This window comes from Osmerus eperlanus, chromosome 22 (genome assembly GCF_963692335.1).
Source record: "Osmerus eperlanus chromosome 22, fOsmEpe2.1, whole genome shotgun sequence".
Taxonomy (NCBI): Eukaryota; Metazoa; Chordata; class Actinopteri; order Osmeriformes; family Osmeridae; genus Osmerus; species Osmerus eperlanus.
Genome location: NC_085039.1, coordinates 91932 through 112823, shown reverse-complemented (window position 1 = coordinate 112823; position 20892 = coordinate 91932). Strand labels below are relative to the sequence as shown.

General features: G+C 47.2%; 19 non-coding genes across 19 annotated transcripts; all 19 read left to right on the top strand.

Annotated features, from left to right (window-relative positions):
- Window positions 1–569: 569 nt before the first annotated feature.
- trnal-uag (transfer RNA leucine (anticodon UAG)) lies at window positions 570–651 on the top strand. Its single transcript has one exon. It is a non-coding gene; the product is annotated as a tRNA-Leu (tRNA).
- A 788-nt stretch (window positions 652–1439) lies between these two features.
- Window positions 1440–1521, top strand: trnal-uag (transfer RNA leucine (anticodon UAG)). The gene has a single exon. It is a non-coding gene; the product is annotated as a tRNA-Leu (tRNA).
- Window positions 1522–2309: 788 nt separating this feature from the next.
- Window positions 2310–2391, top strand: trnal-uag (transfer RNA leucine (anticodon UAG)). The gene has a single exon. It is a non-coding gene; the product is annotated as a tRNA-Leu (tRNA).
- Window positions 2392–3178: 787 nt separating this feature from the next.
- Window positions 3179–3260, top strand: trnal-uag (transfer RNA leucine (anticodon UAG)). Its single transcript has one exon. It is a non-coding gene; the product is annotated as a tRNA-Leu (tRNA).
- Window positions 3261–4048: 788 nt separating this feature from the next.
- trnal-uag (transfer RNA leucine (anticodon UAG)) lies at window positions 4049–4130 on the top strand. The gene has a single exon. It is a non-coding gene; the product is annotated as a tRNA-Leu (tRNA).
- A 788-nt stretch (window positions 4131–4918) lies between these two features.
- On the top strand, window positions 4919–5000 carry trnal-uag (transfer RNA leucine (anticodon UAG)). Its single transcript has one exon. It is a non-coding gene; the product is annotated as a tRNA-Leu (tRNA).
- Window positions 5001–5787: 787 nt separating this feature from the next.
- On the top strand, window positions 5788–5869 carry trnal-uag (transfer RNA leucine (anticodon UAG)). Its single transcript has one exon. It is a non-coding gene; the product is annotated as a tRNA-Leu (tRNA).
- Window positions 5870–8389: 2520 nt separating this feature from the next.
- Window positions 8390–8471, top strand: trnal-uag (transfer RNA leucine (anticodon UAG)). The gene has a single exon. It is a non-coding gene; the product is annotated as a tRNA-Leu (tRNA).
- Window positions 8472–9258: 787 nt separating this feature from the next.
- trnal-uag (transfer RNA leucine (anticodon UAG)) lies at window positions 9259–9340 on the top strand. Its single transcript has one exon. It is a non-coding gene; the product is annotated as a tRNA-Leu (tRNA).
- A 787-nt stretch (window positions 9341–10127) lies between these two features.
- trnal-uag (transfer RNA leucine (anticodon UAG)) lies at window positions 10128–10209 on the top strand. The gene has a single exon. It is a non-coding gene; the product is annotated as a tRNA-Leu (tRNA).
- A 1658-nt stretch (window positions 10210–11867) lies between these two features.
- Window positions 11868–11949, top strand: trnal-uag (transfer RNA leucine (anticodon UAG)). The gene has a single exon. It is a non-coding gene; the product is annotated as a tRNA-Leu (tRNA).
- A 787-nt stretch (window positions 11950–12736) lies between these two features.
- On the top strand, window positions 12737–12818 carry trnal-uag (transfer RNA leucine (anticodon UAG)). The gene has a single exon. It is a non-coding gene; the product is annotated as a tRNA-Leu (tRNA).
- A 787-nt stretch (window positions 12819–13605) lies between these two features.
- trnal-uag (transfer RNA leucine (anticodon UAG)) lies at window positions 13606–13687 on the top strand. Its single transcript has one exon. It is a non-coding gene; the product is annotated as a tRNA-Leu (tRNA).
- A 1658-nt stretch (window positions 13688–15345) lies between these two features.
- trnal-uag (transfer RNA leucine (anticodon UAG)) lies at window positions 15346–15427 on the top strand. Its single transcript has one exon. It is a non-coding gene; the product is annotated as a tRNA-Leu (tRNA).
- Window positions 15428–16214: 787 nt separating this feature from the next.
- Window positions 16215–16296, top strand: trnal-uag (transfer RNA leucine (anticodon UAG)). The gene has a single exon. It is a non-coding gene; the product is annotated as a tRNA-Leu (tRNA).
- A 1657-nt stretch (window positions 16297–17953) lies between these two features.
- trnal-uag (transfer RNA leucine (anticodon UAG)) lies at window positions 17954–18035 on the top strand. The gene has a single exon. It is a non-coding gene; the product is annotated as a tRNA-Leu (tRNA).
- A 787-nt stretch (window positions 18036–18822) lies between these two features.
- On the top strand, window positions 18823–18904 carry trnal-uag (transfer RNA leucine (anticodon UAG)). Its single transcript has one exon. It is a non-coding gene; the product is annotated as a tRNA-Leu (tRNA).
- Window positions 18905–19691: 787 nt separating this feature from the next.
- Window positions 19692–19773, top strand: trnal-uag (transfer RNA leucine (anticodon UAG)). Its single transcript has one exon. It is a non-coding gene; the product is annotated as a tRNA-Leu (tRNA).
- A 787-nt stretch (window positions 19774–20560) lies between these two features.
- trnal-uag (transfer RNA leucine (anticodon UAG)) lies at window positions 20561–20642 on the top strand. Its single transcript has one exon. It is a non-coding gene; the product is annotated as a tRNA-Leu (tRNA).
- The last annotated feature ends 250 nt before the right edge of the window (window positions 20643–20892 follow it).

The window sequence follows — 20892 nt, the reverse complement described above, 5'->3', positions numbered from 1 at the left end:
AGCGTCACGATTAGGCCACGTGTTTCAAACTCCGCAGAAGTATAAACCAGGCTTAGGGCAATTTCTTACTAGTTGGACGTCAGTAGGTGGTGTGGAAAGGTGAACCGTCCCTCGAAATGCTGTGCGATCATGGAGTCTGTTGGGGGCATTGGTAGTATAGTGGCAAGCATAGCTGCCTTCCAAGCAGTTGACCAGGGCTCGATTCCTGGCCAATGCAGAACCTTGAGAGAGATTCAAATCAACTTTATTTCGCCATGTATACAGATACTAGGAATTTGATTTGGTATTCTCCATGCAGGCTATAGCAGCACAAATAGAACAACAAGACAAAAAAGAAAAACAATACAAGGACAGATAGTACCAGTATGAGCAAAATAATAAATAAGAATGGAGGTAATGTTAAATAAAGCGCCGTAAAGTTCATGTGTAAGAGCTATTTAGGAGGGCTATTGTTAGATCTGTTTTATCTTGTGACGTTCAAGCGCTTCCAGGCATTAAGAATGTCACGTGAGCTCCTGGACGATCGATCAGCTTCGGGAAGAGCCCGGGGGGCCAAGACCTGACAACGTGGTAGCGTGGCCGAGCGGTCCAAGGCGCTGGATTTAGGCTCCAGTCTCTCCGGAGGCGTGGGTTCAAATCCCACCGCTCCCACTTTTGTAGGGTGCTAACGCCGTCCCATTGCTTTGAAGTCAGTAAGTGGGTTTGAAAAAGTGAACTGTGGCTCGACATGTGCGATTGTATATGATTTTTTGGGGGCATCGTAGTTATAGTGGCAACTACAGTGGCAACTTTTTTCCTTGAAGTTGACGGGGTTCAATCCCCAGCCAGTACAGACCGTGGAGAGGCATCTCGTCTCTTGTGACGGTCGATAGCGTCACGATTAGGCCACGTGTTTCAAACTCCGCAGAAGTATAAACCAGGCTTAGGGCAATTTCTTACTAGTTGGACGTCAGTAGGCGGTGTGGAAAGGTGAACCGTCCCTCGAAATGCTGTGCGATCATGGAGTCTGTTGGGGGCATTGGTGGTATAGTGGCAAGCATAGCTGCCTTCCAAGCAGTTGACCAGGGCTCGATTCCTGGCCAATGCAGAACCTTGAGAGAGATTCAAATCAACTTTATTTCGCCATGTATACAGACACTAGGAATTTGATTTGGTATTCTCCATGCAGGCTATAGCATCACAAATAGAACAACAAGACAAAAAAGAAAAACAATACAAGGACAGATAGTACCAGTATGAGCAAAATAATAAATAAGAATGGAGGTAATGTTAAATAAAGCGCCGTAAAGTTCATGTGTAAGAGCTATTTAGGAGGGCTATTGTTAGATCTGTTTTATCTTGTGACGTTCAAGCGCTTCCAGGCATTAAGAATGTCACGTGAGCTCCTGGACGATCGATCAGCTTCGGGAAGAGCCCGGGGGGCCAAGACCTGACAACGTGGTAGCGTGGCCGAGCGGTCCAAGGCGCTGGATTTAGGCTCCAGTCTCTCCGGAGGCGTGGGTTCAAATCCCACCGCTCCCACTTTTGTAGGGTGCTAACGCCGTCCCATTGCTTTGAAGTCAGTAAGTGGGTTTGAAAAAGTGAACTGTGGCTCGACATGTGCGATTGTATATGATTTTTTGGGGGCATCGTAGTTATAGTGGCAACTACAGTGGCAACTTTTTTCCTTGAAGTTGACGGGGTTCAATCCCCAGCCAGTACAGACCGTGGAGAGGCATCTCGTCTCTTGTGACGGTCGATAGCGTCACGATTAGGCCACGTGTTTCAAACTCCGCAGAAGTATAAACCAGGCTTAGGGCAATTTCTTACTAGTTGGACGTCAGTAGGCGGTGTGGAAAGGTGAACCGTCCCTCGAAATGCTGTGCGATCATGGAGTCTGTTGGGGGCATTGGTGGTATAGTGGCAAGCATAGCTGCCTTCCAAGCAGTTGACCAGGGCTTGATTCCTGGCCAATGCAGAACCTTGAGAGAGATTCAAATCAACTTTATTTCGCCATGTATACAGACACTAGGAATTTGATTTGGTATTCTCCATGCAGGCTATAGCATCACAAATAGAACAACAAGACAAAAAAGAAAAACAATACAAGGACAGATAGTACCAGTATGAGCAAAATAATAAATAAGAATGGAGGTAATGTTAAATAAAGCGCCGTAAAGTTCATGTGTAAGAGCTATTTAGGAGGGCTATTGTTAGATCTGTTTTATCTTGTGACGTTCAAGCGCTTCCAGGCATTAAGAATGTCACGTGAGCTCCTGGACGATCGATCAGCTTCGGGAAGAGCCCGGGGGGCCAAGACCTGACAACGTGGTAGCGTGGCCGAGCGGTCCAAGGCGCTGGATTTAGGCTCCAGTCTCTCCAGAGGCGTGGGTTCAAATCCCACCGCTGCCACTTTTGTAGGGTGCTAACGCCGTCCCATTGCTTTGAAGTCAGTAAGTGGGTTTGAAAAAGTGAACTGTGGCTCGACATGTGCGATTGTATATGATTTTTTGGGGCATCGTAGTTATAGTGGCAACTACAGTGGCAACTTTTTTCCTTGAAGTTGACGGGGTTCAATCCCCAGCCAGTACAGACCGTGGAGAGGCATCTCGTCTCTTGTGACGGTCGATAGCGTCACGATTAGGCCACGTGTTTCAAACTCCGCAGAAGTATAAACCAGGCTTAGGGCAATTTCTTACTAGTTGGACGTCAGTAGGTGGTGTGGAAAGGTGAACCGTCCCTCGAAATGCTGTGCGATCATGGAGTCTGTTGGGGGCATTGGTAGTATAGTGGCAAGCATAGCTGCCTTCCAAGCAGTTGACCAGGGCTCGATTCCTGGCCAATGCAGAACCTTGAGAGAGATTCAAATCAACTTTATTTCGCCATGTATACAGATACTAGGAATTTGATTTGGTATTCTCCATGCAGGCTATAGCAGCACAAATAGAACAACAAGACAAAAAAGAAAAACAATACAAGGACAGATAGTACCAGTATGAGCAAAATAATAAATAAGAATGGAGGTAATGTTAAATAAAGCGCCGTAAAGTTCATGTGTAAGAGCTATTTAGGAGGGCTATTGTTAGATCTGTTTTATCTTGTGACGTTCAAGCGCTTCCAGGCATTAAGAATGTCACGTGAGCTCCTGGACGATCGATCAGCTTCGGGAAGAGCCCGGGGGGCCAAGACCTGACAACGTGGTAGCGTGGCCGAGCGGTCCAAGGCGCTGGATTTAGGCTCCAGTCTCTCCGGAGGCGTGGGTTCAAATCCCACCGCTGCCACTTTTGTAGGGTGCTAACGCCGTCCCATTGCTTTGAAGTCAGTAAGTGGGTTTGAAAAAGTGAACTGTGGCTCGACATGTGCGATTGTATATGATTTTTTGGGGGCATCGTAGTTATAGTGGCAACTACAGTGGCAACTTTTTTCCTTGAAGTTGACGGGGTTCAATCCCCAGCCAGTACAGACCGTGGAGAGGCATCTCGTCTCTTGTGACGGTCGATAGCGTCACGATTAGGCCACGTGTTTCAAACTCCGCAGAAGTATAAACCAGGCTTAGGGCAATTTCTTACTAGTTGGACGTCAGTAGGTGGTGTGGAAAGGTGAACCGTCCCTCGAAATGCTGTGCGATCATGGAGTCTGTTGGGGGCATTGGTAGTATAGTGGCAAGCATAGCTGCCTTCCAAGCAGTTGACCAGGGCTCGATTCCTGGCCAATGCAGAACCTTGAGAGAGATTCAAATCAACTTTATTTCGCCATGTATACAGATACTAGGAATTTGATTTGGTATTCTCCATGCAGGCTATAGCAGCACAAATAGAACAACAAGACAAAAAAGAAAAACAATACAAGGACAGATAGTACCAGTATGAGCAAAATAATAAATAAGAATGGAGGTAATGTTAAATAAAGCGCCGTAAAGTTCATGTGTAAGAGCTATTTAGGAGGGCTATTGTTAGATCTGTTTTATCTTGTGACGTTCAAGCGCTTCCAGGCATTAAGAATGTCACGTGAGCTCCTGGACGATCGATCAGCTTCGGGAAGAGCCCGGGGGGCCAAGACCTGACAACGTGGTAGCGTGGCCGAGCGGTCCAAGGCGCTGGATTTAGGCTCCAGTCTCTCCGGAGGCGTGGGTTCAAATCCCACCGCTGCCACTTTTGTAGGGTGCTAACGCCGTCCCATTGCTTTGAAGTCAGTAAGTGGGTTTGAAAAAGTGAACTGTGGCTCGACATGTGCGATTGTATATGATTTTTTGGGGGCATCGTAGTTATAGTGGCAACTACAGTGGCAACTTTTTTCCTTGAAGTTGACGGGGTTCAATCCCCAGCCAGTACAGACCGTGGAGAGGCATCTCGTCTCTTGTGACGGTCGATAGCGTCACGATTAGGCCACGTGTTTCAAACTCCGCAGAAGTATAAACCAGGCTTAGGGCAATTTCTTACTAGTTGGACGTCAGTAGGCGGTGTGGAAAGGTGAACCGTCCCTCGAAATGCTGTGCGATCATGGAGTCTGTTGGGGGCATTGGTGGTATAGTGGCAAGCATAGCTGCCTTCCAAGCAGTTGACCAGGGCTTGATTCCTGGCCAATGCAGAACCTTGAGAGAGATTCAAATCAACTTTATTTCGCCATGTATACAGACACTAGGAATTTGATTTGGTATTCTCCATGCAGGCTATAGCATCACAAATAGAACAACAAGACAAAAAAGAAAAACAATACAAGGACAGATAGTACCAGTATGAGCAAAATAATAAATAAGAATGGAGGTAATGTTAAATAAAGCGCCGTAAAGTTCATGTGTAAGAGCTATTTAGGAGGGCTATTGTTAGATCTGTTTTATCTTGTGACGTTCAAGCGCTTCCAGGCATTAAGAATGTCACGTGAGCTCCTGGACGATCGATCAGCTTCGGGAAGAGCCCGGGGGGCCAAGACCTGACAACGTGGTAGCGTGGCCGAGCGGTCCAAGGCGCTGGATTTAGGCTCCAGTCTCTCCGGAGGCGTGGGTTCAAATCCCACCGCTGCCACTTTTGTAGGGTGCTAACGCCGTCCCATTGCTTTGAAGTCAGTAAGTGGGTTTGAAAAAGTGAACTGTGGCTCGACATGTGCGATTGTATATGATTTTTTGGGGCATCGTAGTTATAGTGGCAACTACAGTGGCAACTTTTTTCCTTGAAGTTGACGGGGTTCAATCCCCAGCCAGTACAGACCGTGGAGAGGCATCTCGTCTCTTGTGACGGTCGATAGCGTCACGATTAGGCCACGTGTTTCAAACTCCGCAGAAGTATAAACCAGGCTTAGGGCAATTTCTTACTAGTTGGACGTCAGTAGGTGGTGTGGAAAGGTGAACCGTCCCTCGAAATGCTGTGCGATCATGGAGTCTGTTGGGGGCATTGGTAGTATAGTGGCAAGCATAGCTGCCTTCCAAGCAGTTGACCAGGGCTCGATTCCTGGCCAATGCAGAACCTTGAGAGAGATTCAAATCAACTTTATTTCGCCATGTATACAGATACTAGGAATTTGATTTGGTATTCTCCATGCAGGCTATAGCAGCACAAATAGAACAACAAGACAAAAAAGAAAAACAATACAAGGACAGATAGTACCAGTATGAGCAAAATAATAAATAAGAATGGAGGTAATGTTAAATAAAGCGCCGTAAAGTTCATGTGTAAGAGCTATTTAGGAGGGCTATTGTTAGATCTGTTTTATCTTGTGACGTTCAAGCGCTTCCAGGCATTAAGAATGTCACGTGAGCTCCTGGACGATCGATCAGCTTCGGGAAGAGCCCGGGGGGCCAAGACCTGACAACGTGGTAGCGTGGCCGAGCGGTCCAAGGCGCTGGATTTAGGCTCCAGTCTCTCCGGAGGCGTGGGTTCAAATCCCACCGCTGCCACTTTTGTAGGGTGCTAACGCCGTCCCATTGCTTTGAAGTCAGTAAGTGGGTTTGAAAAAGTGAACTGTGGCTCGACATGTGCGATTGTATATGATTTTTTGGGGCATCGTAGTTATAGTGGCAACTACAGTGGCAACTTTTTTCCTTGAAGTTGACGGGGTTCAATCCCCAGCCAGTACAGACCGTGGAGAGGCATCTCGTCTCTTGTGACGGTCGATAGCGTCACGATTAGGCCACGTGTTTCAAACTCCGCAGAAGTATAAACCAGGCTTAGGGCAATTTCTTACTAGTTGGACGTCAGTAGGTGGTGTGGAAAGGTGAACCGTCCCTCGAAATGCTGTGCGATCATGGAGTCTGTTGGGGGCATTGGTAGTATAGTGGCAAGCATAGCTGCCTTCCAAGCAGTTGACCAGGGCTCGATTCCTGGCCAATGCAGAACCTTGAGAGAGATTCAAATCAACTTTATTTCGCCATGTATACAGATACTAGGAATTTGATTTGGTATTCTCCATGCAGGCTATAGCAGCACAAATAGAACAACAAGACAAAAAAGAAAAACAATACAAGGACAGATAGTACCAGTATGAGCAAAATAAGAATGGAGGTAATGTTAAATAAAGCGCCGTAAAGTTCATGTGTAAGAGCTATTTAGGAGGGCTATTGTTAGATCTGTTTTATCTTGTGACGTTCAAGCGCTTCCAGGCATTAAGAATGTCACGTGAGCTCCTGGACGATCGATCAGCTTCGGGAAGAGCCCGGGGGGCCAAGACCTGACAACGTGGTAGCGTGGCCGAGCGGTCCAAGGCGCTGGATTTAGGCTCCAGTCTCTCCGGAGGCGTGGGTTCAAATCCCACCCCTCCCACTTTTGTAGGGTGCTAACGCCGTCCCATTGCTTTGAAGTCAGTAAGTGGGTTTGAAAAAGTGAACTGTGGCTCGACATGTGCGATTGTATATGATTTTTTGGGGGCATCGTAGTTATAGTGGCAACTACAGTGGCAACTTTTTTCCTTGAAGTTGACGGGGTTCAATCCCCAGCCAGTACAGACCGTGGAGAGGCATCTCGTCTCTTGTGACGGTCGATAGCGTCACGATTAGGCCACGTGTTTCAAACTCCGCAGAAGTATAAACCAGGCTTAGGGCAATTTCTTACTAGTTGGACGTCAGTAGGCGGTGTGGAAAGGTGAACCGTCCCTCGAAATGCTGTGCGATCATGGAGTCTGTTGGGGGCATTGGTGGTATAGTGGCAAGCATAGCTGCCTTCCAAGCAGTTGACCAGGGCTCGATTCCTGGCCAATGCAGAACCTTGAGAGAGATTCAAATCAACTTTATTTCGCCATGTATACAGATACTAGGAATTTGATTTGGTATTCTCCATGCAGGCTATAGCAGCACAAATAGAACAACAAGACAAAAAAGAAAAACAATACAAGGACAGATAGTACCAGTATGAGCAAAATAATAAATAAGAATGGAGGTAATGTTAAATAAAGCGCCGTAAAGTTCATGTGTAAGAGCTATTTAGGAGGGCTATTGTTAGATCTGTTTTATCTTGTGACGTTCAAGCGCTTCCAGGCATTAAGAATGTCACGTGAGCTCCTGGACGATCGATCAGCTTCGGGAAGAGCCCGGGGGGCCAAGACCTGACAACGTGGTAGCGTGGCCGAGCGGTCCAAGGCGCTGGATTTAGGCTCCAGTCTCTCCGGAGGCGTGGGTTCAAATCCCACCCCTCCCACTTTTGTAGGGTGCTAACGCCGTCCCATTGCTTTGAAGTCAGTAAGTGGGTTTGAAAAAGTGAACTGTGGCTCGACATGTGCGATTGTATATGATTTTTTGGGGGCATCGTAGTTATAGTGGCAACTACAGTGGCAACTTTTTTCCTTGAAGTTGACGGGGTTCAATCCCCAGCCAGTACAGACCGTGGAGAGGCATCTCGTCTCTTGTGACGGTCGATAGCGTCACGATTAGGCCACGTGTTTCAAACTCCGCAGAAGTATAAACCAGGCTTAGGGCAATTTCTTACTAGTTGGACGTCAGTAGGCGGTGTGGAAAGGTGAACCGTCCCTCGAAATGCTGTGCGATCATGGAGTCTGTTGGGGGCATTGGTGGTATAGTGGCAAGCATAGCTGCCTTCCAAGCAGTTGACCAGGGCTCGATTCCTGGCCAATGCAGAACCTTGAGAGAGATTCAAATCAACTTTATTTCGCCATGTATACAGACACTAGGAATTTGATTTGGTATTCTCCATGCAGGCTATAGCATCACAAATAGAACAACAAGACAAAAAAGAAAAACAATACAAGGACAGATAGTACCAGTATGAGCAAAATAATAAATAAGAATGGAGGTAATGTTAAATAAAGCGCCGTAAAGTTCATGTGTAAGAGCTATTTAGGAGGGCTATTGTTAGATCTGTTTTATCTTGTGACGTTCAAGCGCTTCCAGGCATTAAGAATGTCACGTGAGCTCCTGGACGATCGATCAGCTTCAGGAAGAGCCCGGGGGGCCAAGACCTGACAACGTGGTAGCGTGGCCGAGCGGTCCAAGGCGCTGGATTTAGGCTCCAGTCTCTCCGGAGGCGTGGGTTCAAATCCCACCGCTGCCACTTTTGTAGGGTGCTAACGCCGTCCCATTGCTTTGAAGTCAGTAAGTGGGTTTGAAAAAGTGAACTGTGGCTCGACATGTGCGATTGTATATGATTTTTTGGGGCATCGTAGTTATAGTGGCAACTACAGTGGCAACTTTTTTCCTTGAAGTTGACGGGGTTCAATCCCCAGCCAGTACAGACCGTGGAGAGGCATCTCGTCTCTTGTGACGGTCGATAGCGTCACGATTAGGCCACGTGTTTCAAACTCCGCAGAAGTATAAACCAGGCATAGGGCAATTTCTTACTAGTTGGACGTCAGTAGGTGGTGTGGAAAGGTGAACCGTCCCTCGAAATGCTGTGCGATCACGGAGTCTGTTGGGGGCATTGGTGGTATAGTGGCAAGCATAGCTGCCTTCCAAGCAGTTGACCAGGGCTCGATTCCTGGCCAATGCAGAACCTTGAGAGAGATTCAAATCAACTTTATTTCGCCATGTATACAGACACTAGGAATTTGATTTGGTATTCTCCATGCAGGCTATAGCATCACAAATAGAACAACAAGACAAAAAAGAAAAACAATACAAGGACAGATAGTACCAGTATGAGCAAAATAATAAATAAGAATGGAGGTAATGTTAAATAAAGCGCCGTAAAGTTCATGTGTAAGAGCTATTTAGGAGGGCTATTGTTAGATCTGTTTTATCTTGTGACGTTCAAGCGCTTCCAGGCATTAAGAATGTCACGTGGGCTCCTGGACGATCGATCAGCTTCGGGAAGAGCCCGGGGGGCCAAGACCTGACAACGTGGTAGCGTGGCCGAGCGGTCCAAGGCGCTGGATTTAGGCTCCAGTCTCTCCGGAGGCGTGGGTTCAAATCCCACCGCTGCCACTTTTGTAGGGTGCTAACGCCGTCCCATTGCTTTGAAGTCAGTAAGTGGGTTTGAAAAAGTGAACTGTGGCTCGACATGTGCTATTGTATATGATTTTTTGGGGCATCGTAGTTATAGTGGCAACTACAGTGGCAACTTTTTTCCTTGAAGTTGACGGGGTTCAATCCCCAGCCAGTACAGACCGTGGAGAGGCATCTCGTCTCTTGTGACGGTCGATAGCGTCACGATTAGGCCACGTGTTTCAAACTCCGCAGAAGTATAAACCAGGCATAGGGCAATTTCTTACTAGTTGGACGTCAGTAGGTGGTGTGGAAAGGTGAACCGTCCCTCGAAATGCTGTGCGATCACGGAGTCTGTTGGGGGCATTGGTGGTATAGTGGCAAGCATAGCTGCCTTCCAAGCAGTTGACCAGGGCTCGATTCCTGGCCAATGCAGAACCTTGAGAGAGATTCAAATCAACTTTATTTCGCCATGTATACAGATACTAGGAATTTGATTTGGTATTCTCCATGCAGGCTATAGCAGCACAAATAGAACAACAAGACAAAAAAGAAAAACAATACAAGGACAGATAGTACCAGTATGAGCAAAATAATAAATAAGAATGGAGGTAATGTTAAATAAAGCGCCGTAAAGTTCATGTGTAAGAGCTATTTAGGAGGGCTATTGTTAGATCTGTTTTATCTTGTGACGTTCAAGCGCTTCCAGGCATTAAGAATGTCACGTGAGCTCCTGGACGATCGATCAGCTTCGGGAAGAGCCCGGGGGGCCAAGACCTGACAACGTGGTAGCGTGGCCGAGCGGTCCAAGGCGCTGGATTTAGGCTCCAGTCTCTCCGGAGGCGTGGGTTCAAATCCCACCGCTGCCACTTTTGTAGGGTGCTAACGCCGTCCCATTGCTTTGAAGTCAGTAAGTGGGTTTGAAAAAGTGAACTGTGGCTCGACATGTGCGATTGTATATGATTTTTTGGGGGCATCGTAGTTATAGTGGCAACTACAGTGGCAACTTTTTTCCTTGAAGTTGACGGGGTTCAATCCCCAGCCAGTACAGACCGTGGAGAGGCATCTCGTCTCTTGTGACGGTCGATAGCGTCACGATTAGGCCACGTGTTTCAAACTCCGCAGAAGTATAAACCAGGCTTAGGGCAATTTCTTACTAGTTGGACGTCAGTAGGTGGTGTGGAAAGGTGAACCGTCCCTCGAAATGCTGTGCGATCATGGAGTCTGTTGGGGGCATTGGTAGTATAGTGGCAAGCATAGCTGCCTTCCAAGCAGTTGACCAGGGCTCGATTCCTGGCCAATGCAGAACCTTGAGAGAGATTCAAATCAACTTTATTTCGCCATGTATACAGATACTAGGAATTTGATTTGGTATTCTCCATGCAGGCTATAGCAGCACAAATAGAACAACAAGACAAAAAAGAAAAACAATACAAGGACAGATAGTACCAGTATGAGCAAAATAATAAATAAGAATGGAGGTAATGTTAAATAAAGCGCCGTAAAGTTCATGTGTAAGAGCTATTTAGGAGGGCTATTGTTAGATCTGTTTTATCTTGTGACGTTCAAGCGCTTCCAGGCATTAAGAATGTCACGTGAGCTCCTGGACGATCGATCAGCTTCGGGAAGAGCCCGGGGGGCCAAGACCTGACAACGTGGTAGCGTGGCCGAGCGGTCCAAGGCGCTGGATTTAGGCTCCAGTCTCTCCGGAGGCGTGGGTTCAAATCCCACCCCTCCCACTTTTGTAGGGTGCTAACGCCGTCCCATTGCTTTGAAGTCAGTAAGTGGGTTTGAAAAAGTGAACTGTGGCTCGACATGTGCGATTGTATATGATTTTTTGGGGGCATCGTAGTTATAGTGGCAACTACAGTGGCAACTTTTTTCCTTGAAGTTGACGGGGTTCAATCCCCAGCCAGTACAGACCGTGGAGAGGCATCTCGTCTCTTGTGACGGTCGATAGCGTCACGATTAGGCCACGTGTTTCAAACTCCGCAGAAGTATAAACCAGGCATAGGGCAATTTCTTACTAGTTGGACGTCAGTAGGTGGTGTGGAAAGGTGAACCGTCCCTCGAAATGCTGTGCGATCACGGAGTCTGTTGGGGGCATTGGTGGTATAGTGGCAAGCATAGCTGCCTTCCAAGCAGTTGACCAGGGCTCGATTCCTGGCCAATGCAGAACCTTGAGAGAGATTCAAATCAACTTTATTTCGCCATGTATACAGACACTAGGAATTTGATTTGGTATTCTCCATGCAGGCTATAGCATCACAAATAGAACAACAAGACAAAAAAGAAAAACAATACAAGGACAGATAGTACCAGTATGAGCAAAATAATAAATAAGAATGGAGGTAATGTTAAATAAAGCGCCGTAAAGTTCATGTGTAAGAGCTATTTAGGAGGGCTATTGTTAGATCTGTTTTATCTTGTGACGTTCAAGCGCTTCCAGGCATTAAGAATGTCACGTGAGCTCCTGGACGATCGATCAGCTTCGGGAAGAGCCCGGGGGGCCAAGACCTGACAACGTGGTAGCGTGGCCGAGCGGTCCAAGGCGCTGGATTTAGGCTCCAGTCTCTCCGGAGGCGTGGGTTCAAATCCCACCGCTGCCACTTTTGTAGGGTGCTAACGCCGTCCCATTGCTTTGAAGTCAGTAAGTGGGTTTGAAAAAGTGAACTGTGGCTCGACATGTGCTATTGTATATGATTTTTTGGGGCATCGTAGTTATAGTGGCAACTACAGTGGCAACTTTTTTCCTTGAAGTTGACGGGGTTCAATCCCCAGCCAGTACAGACCGTGGAGAGGCATCTCGTCTCTTGTGACGGTCGATAGCGTCACGATTAGGCCACGTGTTTCAAACTCCGCAGAAGTATAAACCAGGCATAGGGCAATTTCTTACTAGTTGGACGTCAGTAGGTGGTGTGGAAAGGTGAACCGTCCCTCGAAATGCTGTGCGATCACGGAGTCTGTTGGGGGCATTGGTGGTATAGTGGCAAGCATAGCTGCCTTCCAAGCAGTTGACCAGGGCTCGATTCCTGGCCAATGCAGAACCTTGAGAGAGATTCAAATCAACTTTATTTCGCCATGTATACAGACACTAGGAATTTGATTTGGTATTCTCCATGCAGGCTATAGCATCACAAATAGAACAACAAGACAAAAAAGAAAAACAATACAAGGACAGATAGTACCAGTATGAGCAAAATAATAAATAAGAATGGAGGTAATGTTAAATAAAGCGCCGTAAAGTTCATGTGTAAGAGCTATTTAGGAGGGCTATTGTTAGATCTGTTTTATCTTGTGACGTTCAAGCGCTTCCAGGCATTAAGAATGTCACGTGGGCTCCTGGACGATCGATCAGCTTCGGGAAGAGCCCGGGGGGCCAAGACCTGACAACGTGGTAGCGTGGCCGAGCGGTCCAAGGCGCTGGATTTAGGCTCCAGTCTCTCCGGAGGCGTGGGTTCAAATCCCACCGCTGCCACTTTTGTAGGGTGCTAACGCCGTCCCATTGCTTTGAAGTCAGTAAGTGGGTTTGAAAAAGTGAACTGTGGCTCGACATGTGCTATTGTATATGATTTTTTGGGGCATCGTAGTTATAGTGGCAACTACAGTGGCAACTTTTTTCCTTGAAGTTGACGGGGTTCAATCCCCAGCCAGTACAGACCGTGGAGAGGCATCTCGTCTCTTGTGACGGTCGATAGCGTCACGATTAGGCCACGTGTTTCAAACTCCGCAGAAGTATAAACCAGGCATAGGGCAATTTCTTACTAGTTGGACGTCAGTAGGTGGTGTGGAAAGGTGAACCGTCCCTCGAAATGCTGTGCGATCATGGAGTCTGTTGGGGGCATTGGTAGTATAGTGGCAAGCATAGCTGCCTTCCAAGCAGTTGACCAGGGCTCGATTCCTGGCCAATGCAGAACCTTGAGAGAGATTCAAATCAACTTTATTTCGCCATGTATACAGATACTAGGAATTTGATTTGGTATTCTCCATGCAGGCTATAGCAGCACAAATAGAACAACAAGACAAAAAAGAAAAACAATACAAGGACAGATAGTACCAGTATGAGCAAAATAATAAATAAGAATGGAGGTAATGTTAAATAAAGCGCCGTAAAGTTCATGTGTAAGAGCTATTTAGGAGGGCTATTGTTAGATCTGTTTTATCTTGTGACGTTCAAGCGCTTCCAGGCATTAAGAATGTCACGTGAGCTCCTGGACGATCGATCAGCTTCGGGAAGAGCCCGGGGGGCCAAGACCTGACAACGTGGTAGCGTGGCCGAGCGGTCCAAGGCGCTGGATTTAGGCTCCAGTCTCTCCGGAGGCGTGGGTTCAAATCCCACCGCTGCCACTTTTGTAGGGTGCTAACGCCGTCCCATTGCTTTGAAGTCAGTAAGTGGGTTTGAAAAAGTGAACTGTGGCTCGACATGTGCGATTGTATATGATTTTTTGGGGGCATCGTAGTTATAGTGGCAACTACAGTGGCAACTTTTTTCCTTGAAGTTGACGGGGTTCAATCCCCAGCCAGTACAGACCGTGGAGAGGCATCTCGTCTCTTGTGACGGTCGATAGCGTCACGATTAGGCCACGTGTTTCAAACTCCGCAGAAGTATAAACCAGGCTTAGGGCAATTTCTTACTAGTTGGACGTCAGTAGGTGGTGTGGAAAGGTGAACCGTCCCTCGAAATGCTGTGCGATCATGGAGTCTGTTGGGGGCATTGGTAGTATAGTGGCAAGCATAGCTGCCTTCCAAGCAGTTGACCAGGGCTCGATTCCTGGCCAATGCAGAACCTTGAGAGAGATTCAAATCAACTTTATTTCGCCATGTATACAGATACTAGGAATTTGATTTGGTATTCTCCATGCAGGCTATAGCAGCACAAATAGAACAACAAGACAAAAAAGAAAAACAATACAAGGACAGATAGTACCAGTATGAGCAAAATAATAAATAAGAATGGAGGTAATGTTAAATAAAGCGCCGTAAAGTTCATGTGTAAGAGCTATTTAGGAGGGCTATTGTTAGATCTGTTTTATCTTGTGACGTTCAAGCGCTTCCAGGCATTAAGAATGTCACGTGAGCTCCTGGACGATCGATCAGCTTCGGGAAGAGCCCGGGGGGCCAAGACCTGACAACGTGGTAGCGTGGCCGAGCGGTCCAAGGCGCTGGATTTAGGCTCCAGTCTCTCCGGAGGCGTGGGTTCAAATCCCACCCCTCCCACTTTTGTAGGGTGCTAACGCCGTCCCATTGCTTTGAAGTCAGTAAGTGGGTTTGAAAAAGTGAACTGTGGCTCGACATGTGCGATTGTATATGATTTTTTGGGGGCATCGTAGTTATAGTGGCAACTACAGTGGCAACTTTTTTCCTTGAAGTTGACGGGGTTCAATCCCCAGCCAGTACAGACCGTGGAGAGGCATCTCGTCTCTTGTGACGGTCGATAGCGTCACGATTAGGCCACGTGTTTCAAACTCCGCAGAAGTATAAACCAGGCATAGGGCAATTTCTTACTAGTTGGACGTCAGTAGGTGGTGTGGAAAGGTGAACCGTCCCTCGAAATGCTGTGCGATCACGGAGTCTGTTGGGGGCATTGGTGGTATAGTGGCAAGCATAGCTGCCTTCCAAGCAGTTGACCAGGGCTCGATTCCTGGCCAATGCAGAACCTTGAGAGAGATTCAAATCAACTTTATTTCGCCATGTATACAGACACTAGGAATTTGATTTGGTATTCTCCATGCAGGCTATAGCATCACAAATAGAACAACAAGACAAAAAAGAAAAACAATACAAGGACAGATAGTACCAGTATGAGCAAAATAATAAATAAGAATGGAGGTAATGTTAAATAAAGCGCCGTAAAGTTCATGTGTAAGAGCTATTTAGGAGGGCTATTGTTAGATCTGTTTTATCTTGTGACGTTCAAGCGCTTCCAGGCATTAAGAATGTCACGTGAGCTCCTGGACGATCGATCAGCTTCGGGAAGAGCCCGGGGGGCCAAGACCTGACAACGTGGTAGCGTGGCCGAGCGGTCCAAGGCGCTGGATTTAGGCTCCAGTCTCTCCGGAGGCGTGGGTTCAAATCCCACCGCTGCCACTTTTGTAGGGTGCTAACGCCGTCCCATTGCTTTGAAGTCAGTAAGTGGGTTTGAAAAAGTGAACTGTGGCTCGACATGTGCTATTGTATATGATTTTTTGGGGCATCGTAGTTATAGTGGCAACTACAGTGGCAACTTTTTTCCTTGAAGTTGACGGGGTTCAATCCCCAGCCAGTACAGACCGTGGAGAGGCATCTCGTCTCTTGTGACGGTCGATAGCGTCACGATTAGGCCACGTGTTTCAAACTCCGCAGAAGTATAAACCAGGCATAGGGCAATTTCTTACTAGTTGGACGTCAGTAGGTGGTGTGGAAAGGTGAACCGTCCCTCGAAATGCTGTGCGATCACGGAGTCTGTTGGGGGCATTGGTGGTATAGTGGCAAGCATAGCTGCCTTCCAAGCAGTTGACCAGGGCTCGATTCCTGGCCAATGCAGAACCTTGAGAGAGATTCAAATCAACTTTATTTCGCCATGTATACAGACACTAGGAATTTGATTTGGTATTCTCCATGCAGGCTATAGCATCACAAATAGAACAACAAGACAAAAAAGAAAAACAATACAAGGACAGATAGTACCAGTATGAGCAAAATAATAAATAAGAATGGAGGTAATGTTAAATAAAGCGCCGTAAAGTTCATGTGTAAGAGCTATTTAGGAGGGCTATTGTTAGATCTGTTTTATCTTGTGACGTTCAAGCGCTTCCAGGCATTAAGAATGTCACGTGAGCTCCTGGACGATCGATCAGCTTCGGGAAGAGCCCGGGGGGCCAAGACCTGACAACGTGGTAGCGTGGCCGAGCGGTCCAAGGCGCTGGATTTAGGCTCCAGTCTCTCCGGAGGCGTGGGTTCAAATCCCACCGCTGCCACTTTTGTAGGGTGCTAACGCCGTCCCATTGCTTTGAAGTCAGTAAGTGGGTTTGAAAAAGTGAACTGTGGCTCGACATGTGCGATTGTATATGATTTTTTGGGGCATCGTAGTTATAGTGGCAACTACAGTGGCAACTTTTTTCCTTGAAGTTGACGGGGTTCAATCCCCAGCCAGTACAGACCGTGGAGAGGCATCTCGTCTCTTGTGACGGTCGATAGCGTCACGATTAGGCCACGTGTTTCAAACTCCGCAGAAGTATAAACCAGGCATAGGGCAATTTCTTACTAGTTGGACGTCAGTAGGTGGTGTGGAAAGGTGAACCGTCCCTCGAAATGCTGTGCGATCATGGAGTCTGTTGGGGGCATTGGTGGTATAGTGGCAAGCATAGCTGCCTTCCAAGCAGTTGACCAGGGCTCGATTCCTGGCCAATGCAGAACCTTGAGAGAGATTCAAATCAACTTTATTTCGCCATGTATACAGACACTAGGAATTTGATTTGGTATTCTCCATGCAGGCTATAGCATCACAAATAGAACAACAAGACAGAAAAGAAAAACAATACAAGGACAGATAGTACCAGTATGAGCAAAATAATAAATAAGAATGGAGGTAATGTTAAATAAAGCGCCGTAAAGTTCATGTGTAAGAGCTATTTAGGAGGGCTATTGTTAGATCTGTTTTATCTTGTGACGTTCAAGCGCTTCCAGGCATTAAGAATGTCACGTGAGCTCCTGGACGATCGATCAGCTTCGGGAAGAGCCCGGGGGGCCAAGACCTGACAACGTGGTAGCGTGGCCGAGCGGTCCAAGGCGCTGGATTTAGGCTCCAGTCTCTCCGGAGGCGTGGGTTCAAATCCCACCCCTCCCACTTTTGTAGGGTGCTAACGCCGTCCCATTGCTTTGAAGTCAGTAAGTGGGTTTGAAAAAGTGAACTGTGGCTCGACATGTGCGATTGTATATGATTTTTTGGGGGCATCGTAGTTATAGTGGCAACTACAGTGGCAACTTTTTTCCTTGAAGTTGACGGGGTTCAATCCCCAGCCAGTACAGACCGTGGAGAGGCATCTCGTCTCTTGTGACGGTCGATAGCGTCACGATTAGGCCACGTGTTTCAAACTCCGCAGAAGTATAAACCAGGCATAGGGCAATTTCTTACTAGTTGGACGTCAGTAGGTGGTGTGGAAAGGTGAACCGTCCCTCGAAATGCTGTGCGATCACGGAGTCTGTTGGGGGCATTGGTGGTATAGTGGCAAGCATAGCTGCCTTCCAAGCAGTTGACCAGGGCTCGATTCCTGGCCAATGCAGAACCTTGAGAGAGATTCAAATCAACTTTATTTCGCCATGTATACAGACACTAGGAATTTGATTTGGTATTCTCCATGCAGGCTATAGCATCACAAATAGAACAACAAGACAAAAAAGAAAAACAATACAAGGACAGATAGTACCAGTATGAGCAAAATAATAAATAAGAATGGAGGTAATGTTAAATAAAGCGCCGTAAAGTTCATGTGTAAGAGCTATTTAGGAGGGCTATTGTTAGATCTGTTTTATCTTGTGACGTTCAAGCGCTTCCAGGCATTAAGAATGTCACGTGAGCTCCTGGACGATCGATCAGCTTCGGGAAGAGCCCGGGGGGCCAAGACCTGACAACGTGGTAGCGTGGCCGAGCGGTCCAAGGCGCTGGATTTAGGCTCCAGTCTCTCCGGAGGCGTGGGTTCAAATCCCACCGCTGCCACTTTTGTAGGGTGCTAACGCCGTCCCATTGCTTTGAAGTCAGTAAGTGGGTTTGAAAAAGTGAACTGTGGCTCGACATGTGCTATTGTATATGATTTTTTGGGGCATCGTAGTTATAGTGGCAACTACAGTGGCAACTTTTTTCCTTGAAGTTGACGGGGTTCAATCCCCAGCCAGTACAGACCGTGGAGAGGCATCTCGTCTCTTGTGACGGTCGATAGCGTCACGATTAGGCCACGTGTTTCAAACTCCGCAGAAGTATAAACCAGGCATAGGGCAATTTCTTACTAGTTGGACGTCAGTAGGTGGTGTGGAAAGGTGAACCGTCCCTCGAAATGCTGTGCGATCACGGAGTCTGTTGGGGGCATTGGTGGTATAGTGGCAAGCATAGCTGCCTTCCAAGCAGTTGACCAGGGCTCGATTCCTGGCCAATGCAGAACCTTGAGAGAGATTCAAATCAACTTTATTTCGCCATGTATACAGACACTAGGAATTTGATTTGGTATTCTCCATGCAGGCTATAGCATCACAAATAGAACAACAAGACAAAAAAGAAAAACAATACAAGGACAGATAGTACCAGTATGAGCAAAATAATAAATAAGAATGGAGGTAATGTTAAATAAAGCGCCGTAAAGTTCATGTGTAAGAGCTATTTAGGAGGGCTATTGTTAGATCTGTTTTATCTTGTGACGTTCAAGCGCTTCCAGGCATTAAGAATGTCACGTGAGCTCCTGGACGATCGATCAGCTTCGGGAAGAGCCCGGGGGGCCAAGACCTGACAACGTGGTAGCGTGGCCGAGCGGTCCAAGGCGCTGGATTTAGGCTCCAGTCTCTCCGGAGGCGTGGGTTCAAATCCCACCGCTGCCACTTTTGTAGGGTGCTAACGCCGTCCCATTGCTTTGAAGTCAGTAAGTGGGTTTGAAAAAGTGAACTGTGGCTCGACATGTGCGATTGTATATGATTTTTTGGGGCATCGTAGTTATAGTGGCAACTACAGTGGCAACTTTTTTCCTTGAAGTTGACGGGGTTCAATCCCCAGCCAGTACAGACCGTGGAGAGGCATCTCGTCTCTTGTGACGGTCGATAGCGTCACGATTAGGCCACGTGTTTCAAACTCCGCAGAAGTATAAACCAGGCATAGGGCAATTTCTTACTAGTTGGACGTCAGTAGGTGGTGTGGAAAGGTGAACCGTCCCTCGAAATGCTGTGCGATCATGGAGTCTGTTGGGGGCATTGGTGGTATAGTGGCAAGCATAGCTGCCTTCCAAGCAGTTGACCAGGGCTCGATTCCTGGCCAATGCAGAACCTTGAGAGAGATTCAAATCAACTTTATTTCGCCATGTATACAGACACTAGGAATTTGATTTGGTATTCTCCATGCAGGCTATAGCATCACAAATAGAACAACAAGACAGAAAAGAAAAACAATACAAGGACAGATAGTACCAGTATGAGCAAAATAATAAATAAGAATGGAGGTAATGTTAAATAAAGCGCCGTAAAGTTCATGTGTAAGAGCTATTTAGGAGGGCTATTGTTAGATCTGTTTTATCTTGTGACGTTCAAGCGCTTCCAGGCATTAAGAATGTCACGTGAGCTCCTGGACGATCGATCAGCTTCGGGAAGAGCCCGGGGGGCCAAGACCTGACAACGTGGTAGCGTGGCCGAGCGGTCCAAGGGGCTGGATTTAGGCTCCAGTCTCTCCGGAGGCGTGGGTTCAAATCCCACCGCTGCCACTTTTGTAGGGTGCTAACGCCGTCCCATTGCTTTGAAGTCAGTAAGTGGGTTTGAAAAAGTGAACTGTGGCTCGACATGTGCGATTGTATATGATTTTTTGGGGCATCGTAGTTATAGTGGCAACTACAGTGGCAACTTTTTTCCTTGAAGTTGACGGGGTTCAATCCCCAGCCAGTACAGACCGTGGAGAGGCATCTCGTCTCTTGTGACGGTCGATAGCGTCACGATTAGGCCACGTGTTTCAAACTCCGCAGAAGTATAAACCAGGCATAGGGCAATTTCTTACTAGTTGGACGTCAGTAGGTGGTGTGGAAAGGTGAACCGTCCCTCGAAATGCTGTGCGATCACGGAGTCTGTTGGGGGCATTGGTGGTATAGTGGCAAGCATAGCTGCCTTCCAAGCAGTTGACCAGGGCTCGATTCCTGGCCAATGCAGAACCTTGAGAGAGATTCAAATCAACTTTATTTCGCCATGTATACAGACACTAGGAATTTGATTTGGTATTCTCCATGCAGGCTATAGCATCACAAATAGAACAACAAGACAAAAAAGAAAAACAATACAAGGACAGATAGTACCAGTATGAGCAAAATAATAAATAAGAATGGAGGTAATGTTAAATAAAGCGCCGTAAAGTTCATGTGTAAGAGCTATTTAGGAGGGCTATTGTTAGATCTGTTTTATCTTGTGACGTTCAAGCGCTTCCAGGCATTAAGAATGTCACGTGAGCTCCTGGACGATCGATCAGCTTCGGGAAGAGCCCGGGGGGCCAAGACCTGACAACGTGGTAGCGTGGCCGAGCGGTCCAAGGCGCTGGATTTAGGCTCCAGTCTCTCCGGAGGCGTGGGTTCAAATCCCACCGCTGCCACTTTTGTAGGGTGCTAACGCCGTCCCATTGCTTTGAAGTCAGTAAGTGGGTTTGAAAAAGTGAACTGTGGCTCGACATGTGCGATTGTATATGATTTTTTGGGGCATCGTAGTTATAGTGGCAACTACAGTGGCAACTTTTTTCCTTGAAGTTGACGGGGTTCAATCCCCAGCCAGTACAGACCGTGGAGAGGCATCTCGTCTCTTGTGACGGTCGATAGCGTCACGATTAGGCCACGTGTTTCAAACTC